Here is a 17,133-nt window from a genome sequence, read left to right on the forward strand (position 1 = left end):
AAAAAGTATTCAAAATGAAGGAATTAGTGCAAACATGAGCAGTTAAGAATTCATATCTATGAGTAATTCTGAGGAAAACACAAGTAATAGCAGAAATTGAGCACAGGATGTAATTAAACAAATCCTGGGCTATTCTTTCTCCCTGTCATCAAGATTATGAAACATATGTGAAATTTGTAAACACAGAAAACATAAAACACAATTTAGAATAACTTATTGTTCCATTGAATGACTCAGGAATTCAGTAGCAGGTCCCAGAACATCGTTTGCACATTCAGACAACGCAGAAACCATGAACTTCAACAGTCGCTTGTATTAGAAAGTCTCAGAAATTACAACGTAGCTTAGAGAGAAAATCACCAACCCAAATACATATTATGGGGAGGTATTTATACAAAAGGGTGATACAAATATCATGAAGATAAGTCTTTGAATTCATAACTTTCTTTACCAACTCTTAAGAAGTAGTAGATGAGGGAATAAATGTTGTAATAATTATGAATGTGTTAGCTGTCCAATTGGTCAGAGATATTTTGACTTTTTTGGGCTGTGTGAGTCGGCTGCTTGCTACGCATTCATTCTGCGTTTGTTGTCCTGATGCTGGTATGCTGTTTGTTTCTGTCTTGGTCTTTATCATCAGTGCTCGATTTCTTTGCATTCAATGAGCTGTAGTGACCATTCCATTTCTTCCTTGCGCTGCTTTTTCTTCCCTTTGACAGGTGGACCATGCTATCTGTATGTGCTGACCTGTAGCTGATAAAAAAGAATTAATAAACAAATCACCTGAGCAATGTCTCCATCATTCCTTTCAACCAATCCTCTATAGGCAGCTGATGTCTTTGTATCTTTATCAATGTTTCATCAGCTTCAGTGTATTTATAAAAGTTTGGTTGGACTTCAAAGAGATGGTTTATCTCATGCTCAATGTAAAACAAGTTTTCTAGTTTGTCATAGAGACTCTGTCCAGATGGAGGACATGTTTCTTCTGATGTGCTTGAGGACGCTGTGATTTGATTGGAGGCATAGTTGTTTACCCTGTTGCCATAATGCTCATGAGATAGTAGTCTTCCAGCACTAGTTACTAAACTTGGTAGCCCTCTGCTCTGTAATGCTGCAAACTTTATTCTGAACTCATTTACCTTTGCTTGCATTTCTTGGCATTTTCTTTCTAGAGTTTGCAAAAAATTCCTTAGGGTTAACACCCTTTTTACTAGTAAGATGGTATCAGTGTTGTTCCTGATACCTATTGCTGCCAATTTCTCTTTGGTATGAGTGTTGAGGAATTGGATCATTCTGTTGGCTTGCTCAGGCATATTTCCTAAAGATGCTCTAGCCTTTTGATTTTCAAACTGAGCTAAGCCTATCAAGTCCATTTTCTCATGTATGGTCTCAATTGATTGCCACTGGTCTGTAATGGATTGGCCGATCTTGGCCCACAAAATTTTCTTGACCTTAGCTATGGTCCTATCAAGAGTAAGCTCTTTCTCTAGCTCCTTTATTCTTTTTTCCAAGGTTTTCACTTCCCTTGTCTTCTCAGCTACATCCTGCTTTGACTTGTCATATCTTTCCTCAATTTTGGCCAGCTTTTCTTTGGCCTCTTTCAATTCTTCCATCTGCACTTCCAGGGCTTTTATTTCTTTCATCATTCCCTCCATACTCAAGCTGGTCTCTTGCTCTGTTGTTGTTGTAGTTGCTGAAAGTGGTGCTGAACTTGAGGTACCTGCTTCTGATGTTGGATCAACGGGAGGGACTGTTGTGGTGGCCATAGGAGGAGCAGGTGTATGAATGTGAGTTGTTTGAATTGGCTGAGAGGCCAACTCTCCCTGTCTTCCCTGTAACGATGCCTCCAAGGCACTCTCTATTTCTATCAACCTTTTATGCAAGCTCATAAGCAAAGTAACCACATCCTGCTCTTATTTTTGTTGTGCTATTTTTTGTGGTTTGAGGATGTAGTGTTGCTGGCAGCCTGAGTTGTCTTCTAAGGGTTGCTATGTCTTCCTCTTTCTTTTTTATCAAGGCTTGAATGCCTTTCAGATCCTGGGGATCATGCCCCAACTCTATAATAATCTCCTCCAAGGACTTGATTCTATTGTCCTTGGCATGTGATGAAGCTTTCTCCAATTCTAGTTGGGCAAAAGTATTGTGCAGAGAGTTTTGCAATCTATGGGACAACAATGTTTTGTCTGCCAAGGTAGAATATACCATTTCCCCGGTCTGCTTGTGCAATTCAATCTGGTCCATTGGATGGATGTCTTTGGAGAGCACTTCCAGATTGGTTCTGATATAGTCAACAGCCGATTATGGTCGCTGCATTATAAGTCTGAAATGACTGAGAGTCATTTTGCCTTCTTGGATGTCATAAGCTGTCATTAGCCTTTGCTGATTAGTGGGAGACATCCTTAGCAACTGGTTGTAGAGATTGTACCTCACTGGCTCATTTCTAGCCTTAATATCGGTGAATGCCTTCTTAATATCAGAGCCCTGTCTGCTTTGTTGCCTGGTGGATGTGACCTCAACACCCTGTTGTCTTTCTTGCTCTGGTTGGAAGGAGTTGGATGACGTTTCCATGCTTAGGGGTACTTGCTGTTCAGTTGGCCCCTCTGGCATTTATTCTTCTGAATAAGGATTTAATCTCTGTCTCTTTTCTCCTTACTGATCTGCAGATGTCCCTGTAGGAGTCTCTTCTTGTCTATCTCTTTTCTTGGCCCTTTACTCATTAAGAGGAGTCTGTAATACAAGAATTTCAGTTGCCTTTGCTTGAGTTGAAGGGTCTTGCCCTTGACTTTGTTCATCTGTAGAAGGAGGCCGGTCTGCCATTGTTTCTTGCGGTTCAGAATCCTGCACCTCTTTTCCTTTAGATGTTCATGCTAGCGGAGTGCTTTCTTGGGCAGGTTGTTGGGCTGCCATGGCGAATGAAGTGCCTTCTCCAAGGTGCCGAGGAGCTGTGAAAAACACCTGTCCAAAAGATTCCAAGTCAACTGATTTTTCAAGGTTTTTTATTGCTTTTTCTATTATTTCTTCTTCAGTAAGCTCCTCCACAAGTGTGCCTTCTACCCATTCTTGTTGGTTGGCATATTGTTCAATTTCATGGATTCTGTGATGGGGATACCCTGTGAGCTTGTTTTTGACCCTTCTAAAGCTTATGAAGTGTTCAGAAGCATATGGTGACCAATAGAAACTCAGTTTGAGCTTGAGTTTTTCTCTTAGAATCTCATTAGCATCCTTCCATGCTTCTTCCCTTTTATTGAAGATGAAGGGGCCCAATTGATGTCTTATTTAAGCTGTGCCTTTTTCCTAACACCATAGAAGTGTTTTAAGTCTGCACTATTGAACTGCCTGTAGTACTCCAAGGCAAAGAGTCTCATGGGGACATATTTTGGTAGCTTGCATGGGACTAATTCACTGCCATAGATCCTTATTACGGTGTGGTTTTGGTAGTAATACCAGTCACCAATGTTGTATCCCTTTGAGAGATGTAGAATTCTCTGCATTTCAATAGTGAGCCTAGGAGGAGGATCTGTTGACAAAAGGAAAGTGGCTGGGAAGACAAAGAGGTCAATGAATGCACAATATGTGTAGGTGGAGATATTAACATGATGGAACACTGATGACCAGAATATCACAGACCTTCGCTCCCCCCTAGCATCCAATTTCTTAAGGAAAACCGGGAAACTTTCAGACTGATAGTATAGTAGCAAAAGATAGATATATGAGGTGTATTTGAATATCCTTTCCCTCTCTAAGTTCATGAACTGCTCATGAATCTTGTTGGCTATGAAGGTGGCATAGTCATACTGGACAGCAGGGGGCTGTCCTGGAGTGAAGATAGACATCAAGGCAAAGACAGTTTCATCTACAATTTCACTGGTTCTAAATCCCAGGATGTAGGAGATCATATCTATGAGCAATTTTCCCTCCTCAATAAACCAAGCATGGTGACAGGGAATTGTGAATTTGGAGTAACACTCTGGTGGCATAAACAGCTTGGCAACTCGGTCAATTTCTGCAGAGGAGAACTTTGAGGCTTGATCCAGTAATTGTTTCATGGAAAGGGAGACTAGAGGCTGAGTTGGCTTGAATTGCAACATCTCATTTATGGACTGAGAAGTAATGTAAAAGAGGACATTTCCAACAGGGTCCATCACTGCCCTTTGAGAAGGCTCATAGTTAGCACAACACTGATGGATGAGGTCAGGGAAGACATTTACTCAGGGCAGGTAGTACATTGGCATGTTGGATTCTCATATTCCGGAATTGACTCAATTGGCGGAAACACCGTGTCGTGTTTTCGACAGCAACAGGCCTAGTCCAGATAGATAATGCCCGGTGTCAATACAAGTGTTTCTTTTTATAGGTCATCTTTATTTCTGAATTTATTCCTTATCTCACAGAAAGCCTGAAGGTGAGGCTTGACTCCCTCCATATCAGCAATTTGATAGTCTCTGTCTACCAGAGGTATCCATTCTAACTCTCTATGGGGTGCATTTAGTGGTGCAATATTGAGGGCAACTGGGGCCTCCATAATTTTATTGGGATTTATAATTGAGTTTGGTGTATACTTTAACAGGAAAATAGATTCCTGACAGAGGTTTTTTGGGCAAGGAACTTACAGTTTCGAGTTTTGTGCTAAGATGGCTCTGCTGAGTAAAACTCAATGGGAACAGAGAACATACAGGGTTCTGCAATAAGAAAGCTTGAAAATAGTGGAGAGAATGGGAATTTTACGAGTTTCTTATTGGTTCTACAGGCGAACAAGGGCCATATTTCGAGATTTAACGACAATTTTGTAGAGGGTGACAGAGTTGCCAGGTTTTGGTCACAAATGAGGTTATACAGTGGGGTAGAGAGGAGAAGCTCGCGGGTGCCAATGTCCTCAAATTGAATTTTAGGTGTATTGGCGATTTTTACAGAGAAACTATGAAAAACAGGGTTACGGGCATTTCCTGGGTAAATACCTGTTTTTGGAGGCTGTGCTATGAAATGCGGTTGCAGGCAGAGCCGAGGAGGTCGGATTGTAGGTTGACTACACCCGGGTAGCAGACTGGAACGTCGAAAACAGGTTGGACGTGATTTTCATGCAAAGACTTTCGCTATTGGTCACGTAAAAAACAACAAAACATCACTTTCATTGGTTTTTAATGAAAATTTGTGATTTTGCCAGCTTTTGGCGCTTTTTCGTGCTGGCGTCAGCGTGACATCACATGGCACTGTAGCAGGGTACGGTGGGTAACATGGCGCCCGACGTGGATGGGCGACGAGGCGGCCAGGGCGGACTGTACAGTAGCGAGTGTGCTGACGAAAAGGTTGACGCGGAGCTGACGTGGGCGGTGGGGAGGACAGGCGGTAAGCGGTTTGCTCTCGCACCGCCTTTGGTACGGGGGCAGTATGTGTCAGCGCGGGCCCGATGCAATCGGAACGGTCCACGTGTCCCCGCGTACGGCGACAAAACCGCCTTCTATCGGGAGCTAACCCTCGTACAGCGGGGTCGCTCCGATATCGGTGAGGGTCGTCGGATCTAGGAGGGCGGATCAGAGGGTTGACGGGATGCAAAGTTGTGGGTACGATACGGCGCGGGGACCTGCCTGTATATTTAAACATTATAAAATTATGTCGGGGGATAAACTTTAGGTTTAATGGGTTTTGTGGGTTTGGTGCATATGGTCACGGTTATTCATTTGATCAAATATCAAATGAAACCCAAAATATATGAGCGCGGTGGGTAATGTGGTAAGTTTTATGCGTGAGGGGGTCAATGGTTATTAATTTAACCAAATGTTAAATTAATCCCAAGGTATATACGCGGAAGGGCTAATATAAGTCCCAAATGAACTTTACATTTCCCAAACTTTGTATTGTATGGCTATAGTGCCAAGGGGTGGGGATATTTAGTATTTTTTGGTTTTTTATATAGTTTTTTGTAGAATAGGGATAGTAAAATGATTTAGGGAGTTAAATAATAGAGTTAGGTGTTAATATGTGTTTATGGAATGAAATTGTATGGGTGAAGGCTAAGTATGTGGAGGGAGAACTAAAACATAAGAAGATGTATGGATTAATAATTTTTACACAAGAAATGTGGCTTCTTTCCACTAAGTAAACCGAGAGTTTAACTTAGAATTTCTCATTGAATGAATTGAAATAGGACTATTGGGCAGATCCCAAGGTCCTTAAGGGGATGTTAGTCAAAGATTTATGCGGGAATGATAGGGGAATTAGTCGTGCTTCCACTGTTCTGCAAGCAAACAACTGCCAAGGAACCAATGTCATTGATGAGATGAGTCTTTTTGACAAGACAAAAGTGAGCACCCACCTGCTTCTGCACCCTCAAACTACCTACCCAGCCTAATACACGTAACATTTTTTCTTCCTTTGGATTGGGTGCATTTGGACTAGTAAACCCTGATTGTCCTCTTTTTCTTTTGACTGCCCTCCTACCTAAGTCTACCCTTATCTTTTCCAAGGGCCCAGATTAAGCAGTTGTGCTCCTTAATTTCTCTACTTATCTACTCATCTACCAAGCTTGAACTATTTGGACAAATATTCTTTCTCTATTCTACAACAGCAAATTTAAACATGGAATGGTCCAGATTTAACTGTTGGGCCACCGGTCAAGTGTTGTAAGCACAATATTTGCACATTGTGAATTTGCAAATAAGATAGTAGTGGCATTTTTGACTGGCCACTTTCCTGGTCTTTCTTTGAGGTTCATCTCTATTACTTTTTCCTGACCAATTTACTCTTTTTTCCCTTTGATTTTTCTTTTAGGGCATACCCTCTTTACATTTTTTAATTTTTCCTATCTGTATATAAAATATGGAAACTTTGTAGCATGAAAAGATGAACATATTTGGCACTTCCCTGGTCAATCATGAAAAATGAAACCTATTGGTATAGGAACCTAACAGGTGAGAACATGAATTCCTTCCATAAGTGCTTACAGGGTGCATATAAGATCAATCTCTGTAACAATGACCCTAGATCCAGTGAATTTGAAGGCTGCAACACAACCCTTGCCAACATCTCCAAACCCACAAACAACAACAACCTTACTAGCAATAATGACATCTGTGGCTCTCAGAAGACTGTCTAGGAGAGAGTACCTAAATCCATACAAGTTGTCAAAATGAAAAAGAAGAAAGAGAATCAGAATAAACACAAATTGCATCTCAAGTAGAAATTTTTTGAAGAAAAACAAGATCTGAGAAATCTAGCCCTGGATCTATAATTCACAATAATTCAAAACTTTGATACAAGTCCAATCAGCTTTCAAAACCTTAGCTAATATTAACCCATCATAACTAGCTAATTGAATATAAGTAATGCTCCTTGATTTTAAATATGAAGATTCTTCTACACCCACCATGAACTCACATTGATTCAACACCCTGAAAATTGATTTTTTTTAATGTAGTGGAAACTAGTGAATCCTAAAATGTAATGCAATGCAAGCTAACTATACCAAAAAGAGAAGTGCAACTTATAACATCATGAATGAGATCAAAATTCCCCCAAGGCCATATCAGATCCAAAATCAAGAAGCTCGTATCACATGATTAATATTAGCATTAAGATTAAGATACATCCTGATGCTCTAAATATATATAAGATAATACTATCGAAACTAATAAATAAAGGTCTAAAATTTACCTATTATACTATAAATCTGTATAACAGTTTGATGATGAAATCTTAACTGCTTTCAAACAACCACAAAAGTCATTGCTAGAACCAAAAACACAACAACTAATCAAGATTCCACATCTCAAACACCATGACAAGATCTAAACAACAACAAACCCACCAGAAAAGTGTGAGTTCAAAAGAAATGAGAACAAATTACAAATCCAAACCACAACACCTAGACAAGATCCTACTTCAAAGCAAACTGACCAGATCTCAAAAATCACGCATATACATAAAACATCTATTAAAAAACAACAAGCGACAAAGAAAATGAGATAAGAATCCAAATCCAAATCACAACATATAAGAAAGATCCCATTTCAAAAGCTCTAGACGAGATCTCAACATCCCCACCACGCCCACCTAAAAACATCTATTAAAAAACAACAAAATGTTTATGAAAAACCACAGAGAGCAAGGCTATGACATTAATTGGTGAAATTGGACACTACTATAACATGCATGACCCACTCCACCATATGTTGTATGAGTTTTAATGTAACGGGGCTAGGTACAGGGAATGGGGATTTATGGAAAATAGCAATGGACCATACACAAAAATATAATCAAGGGACTGGTATGCCTGAGCAATCTAGTATGTACAAGCAATGGTTGTAGGGCATTAGAAATATTTGTCTAGTTTCTAAAGGAGCAAGACATGACAAAACTTGGGTGGCCAGTTGCACAACGCAAGATCATCAGACATCCCTTTAACAAAACAATGATGCCACTGTTGGTTTCAGGGAATACCCACCTATCAGTCTAAGGCTTGATGGTAATCTTCTTAACACCAGGGAAAGTTTCAAGGCCTTGCATATCAATCTCATTGTCAAAGTGACCGATGTTACAAACAATGGCATTGTTCTTCATTTTCCTCATGTGATCTACCATGATAATGTCCTTGTTGCTAGAGGTTGTCACAAAGATATCAACAGTGCTAACTACATCCTCAAGGGTGGGAATAGAATGGCCTTCCATAAGCGCTTTTCGGGCAACATATAGGATCAATCTTTGTAACAATGACCGTTGCTCCAACGACTTTCAAGGCTGCAGCACAACCCTTGCCAACATCTCCAAACCCACAAAAAACAACAACCTTACCAGCAATCATGACATTTGTGGCTCTCATAAGACTGTCTGGGAGAGAGTGCCTACATCCATACAAGTTTTCAAACTACACAATAAGAAAGAGAATCAGAATCAACACAAACTGCATCTCAAATAGAAAAATTTTGAAGAAAAAAAGATTTGAGAAATCTGGCCCTCGTTCTATAATTCATAATAATTCAAAACTTCAATACAAGTCCAATCAACATTCAAAACCTTAAATAATATTAACCCATCATAACTATATAATTGAATATATGTAAAGGTCCTTGATTTTAAATATGAAGATGCTTCTACACCCACTATGAACTCACATTGATTCAACACCTTGAAAATTGAATTTTTTTTAACGTAGTGGAAACTAGTGAATCTTAAAATGTAATGCAATGCAAGCTAGCTATTCCAAAAGAATAATGATGTGATCTCAATGACACTGAAGAATCAAGGAAACTAACAAGAGTAGTGCAACTCATAACGTCATGAATGAGACCAAAATTCCCTCGAGGCCATATCAAATCCAACATCAGGGAGCTGGTATCACATGATTAAGATTAGTATTAATATTAATATACTTCCTAATGCTCTAAACAAATATAATATAATACTATCGAAAATGATAAATAACAGTCTGAAATTTACCATATTATACTATAAATATGTATAACAGTTTGATGATGAGATCCTAACTGCTTTCAAACAACCACAAAACTCATTGCTAGAACCAAAAACACAACTAATCAAGATTCCACATCTCAAACACCTTGACAAGATCTAAACAACAACAAACCCACCAGAAAAGTGTGAGTTCAAATGAAATGAGAACAAATTTCAAATCCAAACTACAACACCTAGACAAGATCCTACTTCAAATCACGCTGGCCAGATCTCAAAAATCACGCATCTACTTGAAAACATCTATTAAAAAATAGCAAGAGACAAAGAAATGAGGCAAGAATCTAAATTCAAGTAACAACATATAAGAAAGATCCCATTTCAAAAACTCTAGACGAGATCTCAACATCCCCACCAGGCTCACATGAAAACATCTATTAAAAAACAATAGAATGTTTATGAGAAAGCATAGAGAGCATGGCTAGGACATTAGTTGGTGAAATTGGACATTGCTATGACATGAATGACCCACTCAACCATATGTTGCATGAGTTTTAATGTAACAGGGCTAGGTACATGGAATGGGGATTTCTGGCAAATAACAATGGATCATACACAACAATATAATCAAGGGATTGGTATGCCTGAGCAATTTAGTATGTACAAGCAATGGTTGCAAGGCATTAGAAATATTTACCTGGTTTGTAAAGGAGCAAGACATGACAAAACTTGGGTGGTCAGTTGCACAACCCAAGTTCATCAGACGTCCCTCTGCAAGAACAACGATGCCACTGTTGGTGTCAGGGAACACCCACCTATCTGTCTGAGGCTTGACGGTAATCTTCTTAACTCCAGGGAAAGTTTCAAGGCCTAGAATTTGAAAATAAAGGGGTACTTGCAAGGGTTGATGTCAAGATAAGAGGGTTTCTACTAATGGTCATACAATAAAACAAGTCAAAAATATTTTAATCTATATTTGAAAAGTAGAAAGCAATTCTGCCAGATATCAGAGAATATATAAAACCATAAATGCAGGCTTTGCAAACTTAGTTTTCCTATGAGAGATTATAGAAAATTCAAATGTAAAAAGGAAATTTTCAAATAACTATTCTAATTTGACATCCATAATGCAAAATTCAGAGTACCTTATAGCATGCTCAAGCTCACTAAACCTCTCTGGTAGTGAAACAACAACATGTTTGACCTACAAAATCAAGAGCATATAAATTCTATTAATGTTTGAAATGGAGCCCCAAAAAATCCTTGTTCATTGTAAGGGAGGTTATTCCTTAATGAAATTCATACATTGTACAAGTACAAAGATAACACAATACAAATGCAATGAAGCAAAACGATGAAGCCTAACTAATAAGTGCATTATGATGTTATGGCAGGAGGAGGTTGCATCGAAAATTCACTCAATTAAAAGCTTTAAACAAAGGAATACATGAACTAATTTGGATCTATAATCTCTAAATAAAATTCCATCTAAACTGGATATGTCCACCACTTCCCATATAAGTTTAGCTTCCATCTTCATGCAACATCAATTTCAGTAACAAGAGGCATGACCTCTAGTAAGTGTGCTTGAATTTATGTACGTTGGGTTGTGGTCTAGTAGAAGCTTGATGTGAGTCTAACCCAACTAACCCAGGTTTGATTCTTAGTGTATGTATGGTTGGGAAACCCCAAAGTGACACAGGCCAAGAATTTTGCACCTACTGAGGGAAAACTTTGCATAGTTCTTTCAAAAAAACAAAAGAGGAGGGGATGCTTCAGTATGCATTCAGGTTGGGAGGGAGGGAGTGCCTCGGAAAGCAGTTGTTGCATAGAAAATAAAACTAAACAATACCAAAGAATGATATAAACATGGTACAAAATCTTAAGCCAATCACCTGGACATGTGGATGGTATCAATATTTAGGCCATGTATGTTGTGGTTGATATGCACCCATTGCAATCTCAATATCTCTTGAACCATCCATTGAATGTTGGTTAATATTTGTAGGTTAGTGTTTTTATGTGAAGAATAACTACCCTGCTGTATATTGGTTGTAGTGAGCTTGTATTTTTTGTTTTGGTTGTGACATTCGTTTTATTTTCTAGTATATGCTCTTGGTTTATATACATCGCTGTAAGATCTGCTGATGCTTTGGAGTACTGCATTGCTTCAACACATATCTTCAGAACAGTTTGTAGAGCATCCTGTAGAAACACTCAACCCTATAGACCACACCCCATAGACCACACCTATCTCTTAATAATATATATAATATATTATCAAATTTTATCCATTCAATTATTAAAAAATCAAAATTCCTCACTGCCCTATAAACTAGACCTACAACTTAATAATAATATCTATAATATCCAGTGTCCATACAACATGGGAGTGCCTTGGAATTTCCTAAAACAAGTCCATATAGCTTATGAAAAAATCCATATGGAATCCTTTCCCTTCATACGAGGACCATTCTGTGGTTGGAAAGCTACAAGTAGATGTAACCAATTTTGAACACAATTAATATTACCACGTTCTCTGATGGTTGTCTTAGGCGACAAATATAGACTACAAATGTAGTTTGTTCTCAGAAGATCATAGTATACTTTATCTTCAGAATATGGAGTTTCATGCCATCTATTTGGGTAAAATGAAAGGTTATGGTCATATTAAGATGTAGGTCATTCCCACTACCTGACAGAGAAACGTTGGAGTTACCTATGTTACTAGAGATAAAAAAAAAACTAAATGACAAATGGGAAGGGAAACGAATTGGAAATATGGCTCAAGAGTCTTGAGGATTTGAGAGGTGAATCCCCACTCCTATCATATAAAACTAATTAGTAATGTACTAGTGCAGTGCCAGTGGCAAGAGGGGAATAGAGAGGGAACTTTATGCAACTATCCTCTGCCAACAGTTTTGAACATACTTTTCAAGGTCTGGAAAATATGAAAAATACATGAACAAGTACACTAAACCTGCTAGCTTTCAGTAATGTCATGGACGAAATGAGAGAGGGTTCATGATTTTCAGAAACAGAGGGTGGAGAATCCTTACAAATTGTTGTAATGAAGTACATAATGCAACCACCACAACACACAAACTCTTTTGAGATTGACCTTCACAACCGTGACAGTGCAGACAACAACACTAATAACCACAAAAATCACATCTACCTTGACCTCTCTTCTATAATTCTTGTTGTGAAGAATCCATTCCATCAAACAAACCATAGAAATTATGCTCAACTTTGAAATCTGTACCCAACAAATCCATAAGCCCAAGATAATAAATAGTTTCAAAGATATGATGTTGAATCAAATTAATGCATATTTGCGAAGGGAGCAAATTGAAAAATGTTCTGAACTGATAAAACCCAACTGAATATATTTTCACCTGATCAAATAATATAAAATAATTAATTAATCAAATTAGTTTAAAATGATTTGAAAGAATGTGAATATCCTCCACACCTCAATTTAATTCCTGTTTTACACCTCTCAAATATATTCTACTCTTATCAAATATACATATATTATTGTAGAAATATTTTTACAAGAAAAGATATATCACAATTTAACTTTTCTTTTTTAATTAAGAATACATTTTTTCCAGAATACACTTACCACTTTTTAATAATATAACAAATTTAATATAAACACTCCAACTACCAACTTGAAAATTTTAGCATTGAGGATCAACATCTATAATGCTGCATATTCTCTTAGTGATTTTAGTTCTACTTTGTACTCATTCCTATCCCACCTCACAGGAAAGGTATTTTTTTTGAATAAAAAAATAATAAGTTATACATAAATCCCTTTTTATGGAGAAAGAATCATGTGCTTCAGGAACTAGGTGGTGGCTTATGAGGGGGATAAATCTCATGCTAGGCTCATGCCCACTCGCTAAATAAATGTCCCAACCATATTTTTCATGAGGATGAAGGGTACCAATCCCAATGACAAATGACCACCAACCCCAAGAATGGAGACGAATAATGTGGAAGATGAAGAGAGCTAAGTATGGAATATATTGGACATGCTACTTTAATAAATGCTTCACCAATAGTGCCCTTCCTAAAAGCCTAAGGCCTCAAAGGAGGTCCCACTAGACTAAAGTCAAAGACTAGCCTCCGAGGTGAGGGAATAAGAATATAGTTGAGATCGATCAGTCATCTAGTTTCCCCATTGATCAATATTAGTATGCTCATAACATTAAGTGAAAGCACATGATTGCAAAATGGTTAAAGTAGTTGTTGATGGATGAACTATACGTCAAAAGGGAATTTCGGATGGGAGAGAAAATTCTGACCAGAGCAACAAATGGATAATCATAGCATCAAGTTATGTGTTGATCATATAGGGTTTCTAGTTGGATAGCTGGTTCTCAAAGGAGGAGAAAGGTTTTCGCCTGTGGGTTACCCACTTTTTGGTGGATAACAAGGCCATAACCAACTACCAGGGTCTTGAGAAAATACCTAAGTAAGAAACACTTTACATAGATCAATAATCATGGTTTACTGACAATACAAAATGTTACATACTTTTGGCTCATAATGATACATCACAAAGGTCTTCGTGAAGGAACAATTGATCTGAATTGGATCCATGAAAATTATCAGAGTTCTATGACTGTTTCAAATCATGATAGACTTCAAAAACCTTGTAAACAATGAGCTATCAGGATGGACCTCTGGATAGTGGCAGTTTATAGCCAGCACAAAACAATGAGGACCTCGGTCAAAGCGCACTGACCGAGGCCCATGGAGACCGCGCAGTGGCGCAAACTAGTAACTGGGAATTCCAGATCAGAAAACGAAGGCCATTTCTGATGTGCAATTAACGCTAATTTCACATCGCTGGGAAAAACACCTTGAGAAGGAAAAGCCTCGAGCACTCGGTCACAAGGGGAACCGAAAATCGTGGGGAAGCGATGAAACTGATAGGTGGGTCCCGCGCTCCAAAACCGGCAGAATATCAGAGGAATTTCGGGAGGTAAGCGGGTTTGTCCCAAGACCCAACAATTCCATACGATGAATGATGCATGTCCACTGGATGAGAGAGAAAACTGCTCTCATAGTAGGCTAACGTTCAGGCAAGTCATCCGTGAAATAAGAGTGATAACCGTAGGATCTGGGGGCCCCAGATCTAACAGCGGAGATTGCACCCGATGGGAGACTAGATTTGGTGGAAGAATAAGCTGAGGCATATAAAGATTTGAAGTCTGATTTGACCACTGAGTTGGCAGATGAATCATTTCATAAAGTAACTGAAATAATGACTGTTCGAGGAAGAGCTGGCGCTCAGTTTGTAAGGAGACAAGTGGCCACCTCCCTATGAGACGTTACACAATGGCGCTAACGTAGAGGCAAAGAATTCCAAGTAGATAGAGGCAGGCGATTTGAAGGGCAGAAAGAGGAAACAAACATTCAAGGGACAGATTGGCTTTAAGCCACGAACAGACAAAGAACAAAAACAAGAAGACAGGGAGACAGTGAGACAAAGGAGACAGAAGAAAGAGCGAAGCAAGTAGCAGAGAACAGAGAGTTGAGCTGACCTTTAGAGCTAAGGCAGCATCGAGCAAACAAAAGGCTTGAGAGGTTCAAGCAATCCCTGTGAGGATATCTGTTGGGAACTGAGTACCAAATTGGACTCATCCCATTAAGACTAGTTGACGTGGAGACTTGGTAAGGGGGAGTCTGTGTACTCTAGTGGCTTGGGGAATCCAAGTACCACACTACTAAGCATCATCTGTTACAGGAGATTCAAATTGAGCTCCTCATTGTAAAAACTCTGCTTAAAGTCACAATAAGAAAAGTCCACCAATGAAAGCTAGACCAGCAGATGTAGCCTAGGAGGATTGGGTGAACTCCTTATTAAATTGTTGTGTTTTGCATTTTCTTGATGTGTTTCTCTTACTGTTTCCAATTGTCTATGTATTTCGCAATCTTATCGATTCGTTGCTTAAAATAACATAGGCACACACCAGCACGAGTCTGTAATACCTGCATTAATTAATTAACTAAGATCATTCATAGGGTGATTTCAAATCAAGTGGTATCAGAGCTTTAGGCTGTTAAGGTTAGACAAGCTTGTGCTGGATTTAGCTATTGAATGCTAACTAGATCAAAGCTCAAATTAGGAGAAGGAGAGTTGGTTGAAACTAATCTTGAAATTGGGAGAGTTTATCCTCAGAAGACAATGTCAGAGGAAGGTTCTGTGGGGCTAGACCCTCAATTCATACATAGATTCCTAGCCATAAGGTCCATGGTAGAGGAAATATATAAGGATTTTAGAAAACATAAGGATGGAGATTCATCAGGCTCCAAACAAGATAAAGGAGAAGACGAGTCTCTCCTCCATGATGACTCAAAAGGTAAAGGGAAAGAAGAAAGCTTTCTCACACCTCCTACTAGCCTTGAACATAAAAAGAAGACATCTTTGATTAAACTAGATGTTAAATTTGATTTACCAATATATGATGGAGAGTTGAATGTTCAAAAGCTGGACAATTGGATTAGACAAATTGATGTTTATTTCAGAGTGTAGAGTATCGATTCAGACAAGAGCAAGATTCAGTTGGCAAGCCTACACCTTGGAGGCACTACCTTGATTTGGTGGGAAGGCAGGACCCAAGTTGACATGAAGAGACATGGTAAGACTCTTTCTGTCTGGAGTGAATTTTTTTCTACAATAAAAAAGTAGTTCTATCTACTAGCCTACAAGCAGTAAGCCATGATGAGCTAGCAAACTCTTCAACAATTGAAAGGGAAAAATGTACAAGGTTACACCCAAGAATTTAGGAAGAGAGCATTGATTCTAGGAATCTCATTAGACTCACTTGAGACTCTGTTAAAGTACATTGGTGGTCTACACAGCTACATGAGGCACACTATCCTCATGTTTAAGCCCACTAGTATAGATGATGTATGTGTTCAAGCTACACATCTAGAAGCTAGAGGAAAGAATGGAAACCTAGAAGTTGGGGGATCATCCCAACCCACTCAAGCAAGAATAAGGAGAAAAGAAAACAAAAATGGAAAGCAAGGAAGGCCAACACTGCACAGAAAAGAAAGTCTTCATGCACTCACTGTAAGAAGGATGGGCATCATGATGAGCACTATTGGGTTCTGCATCCGGAGCTGAGACCTAAGAAGTTCGAGGGCAAGAAGAAGAAGACTGTTGCATCTATTCAGAAAGATTTGGGGTCGGACTCAGGAGATGAAACAACCATTGCAGTCACAGGTATAAAAGGTAAGAATTCTGAAGCATCTACTAGTAATTCTACACAATCTACTATCGATGAAGAAAATGAGAGAAAAATACATGAGCTTTTCCATATTCGAGTTATTTCCAAACATCAAAAGATTGATACTTTGTTTGATAGTGGTTCACAAGCAAATTTAATTTCTGAAGCAATTGTAAAGAAGTTGGGATTACTGACCACACCTCACAAGAAACCATACCCATTAGGATGGTTAAGTGACAAAGCACAACTACAAGTGACTAGACAATGCAAACTCAAGTTTTATTTTGGGTCAGCATTTGTAGATGAGGTTGAGTTAGACATAATTCCTTTGGATATATGTGGAATTTTTTTAGGAAGTCCTTACTTGTATGACATAAAAGCTATTTTATATAAAGCTGAGAACAAGTATCTACTCGTTAAAGATGGAATCGAATACTTTGTCAGAGCTCATAAGCTTAAGAATAATTACACTCTCATA

The sequence above is a fragment of the Pinus tabuliformis genome, chromosome 3_2, assembly GCF_031772625.1.
Source record: "Pinus tabuliformis cultivar Carrire ecotype Pingquan chromosome 3_2, CPIR1, whole genome shotgun sequence".
NCBI classification, from domain to species: Eukaryota; Viridiplantae; Streptophyta; class Pinopsida; order Pinales; family Pinaceae; genus Pinus; species Pinus tabuliformis.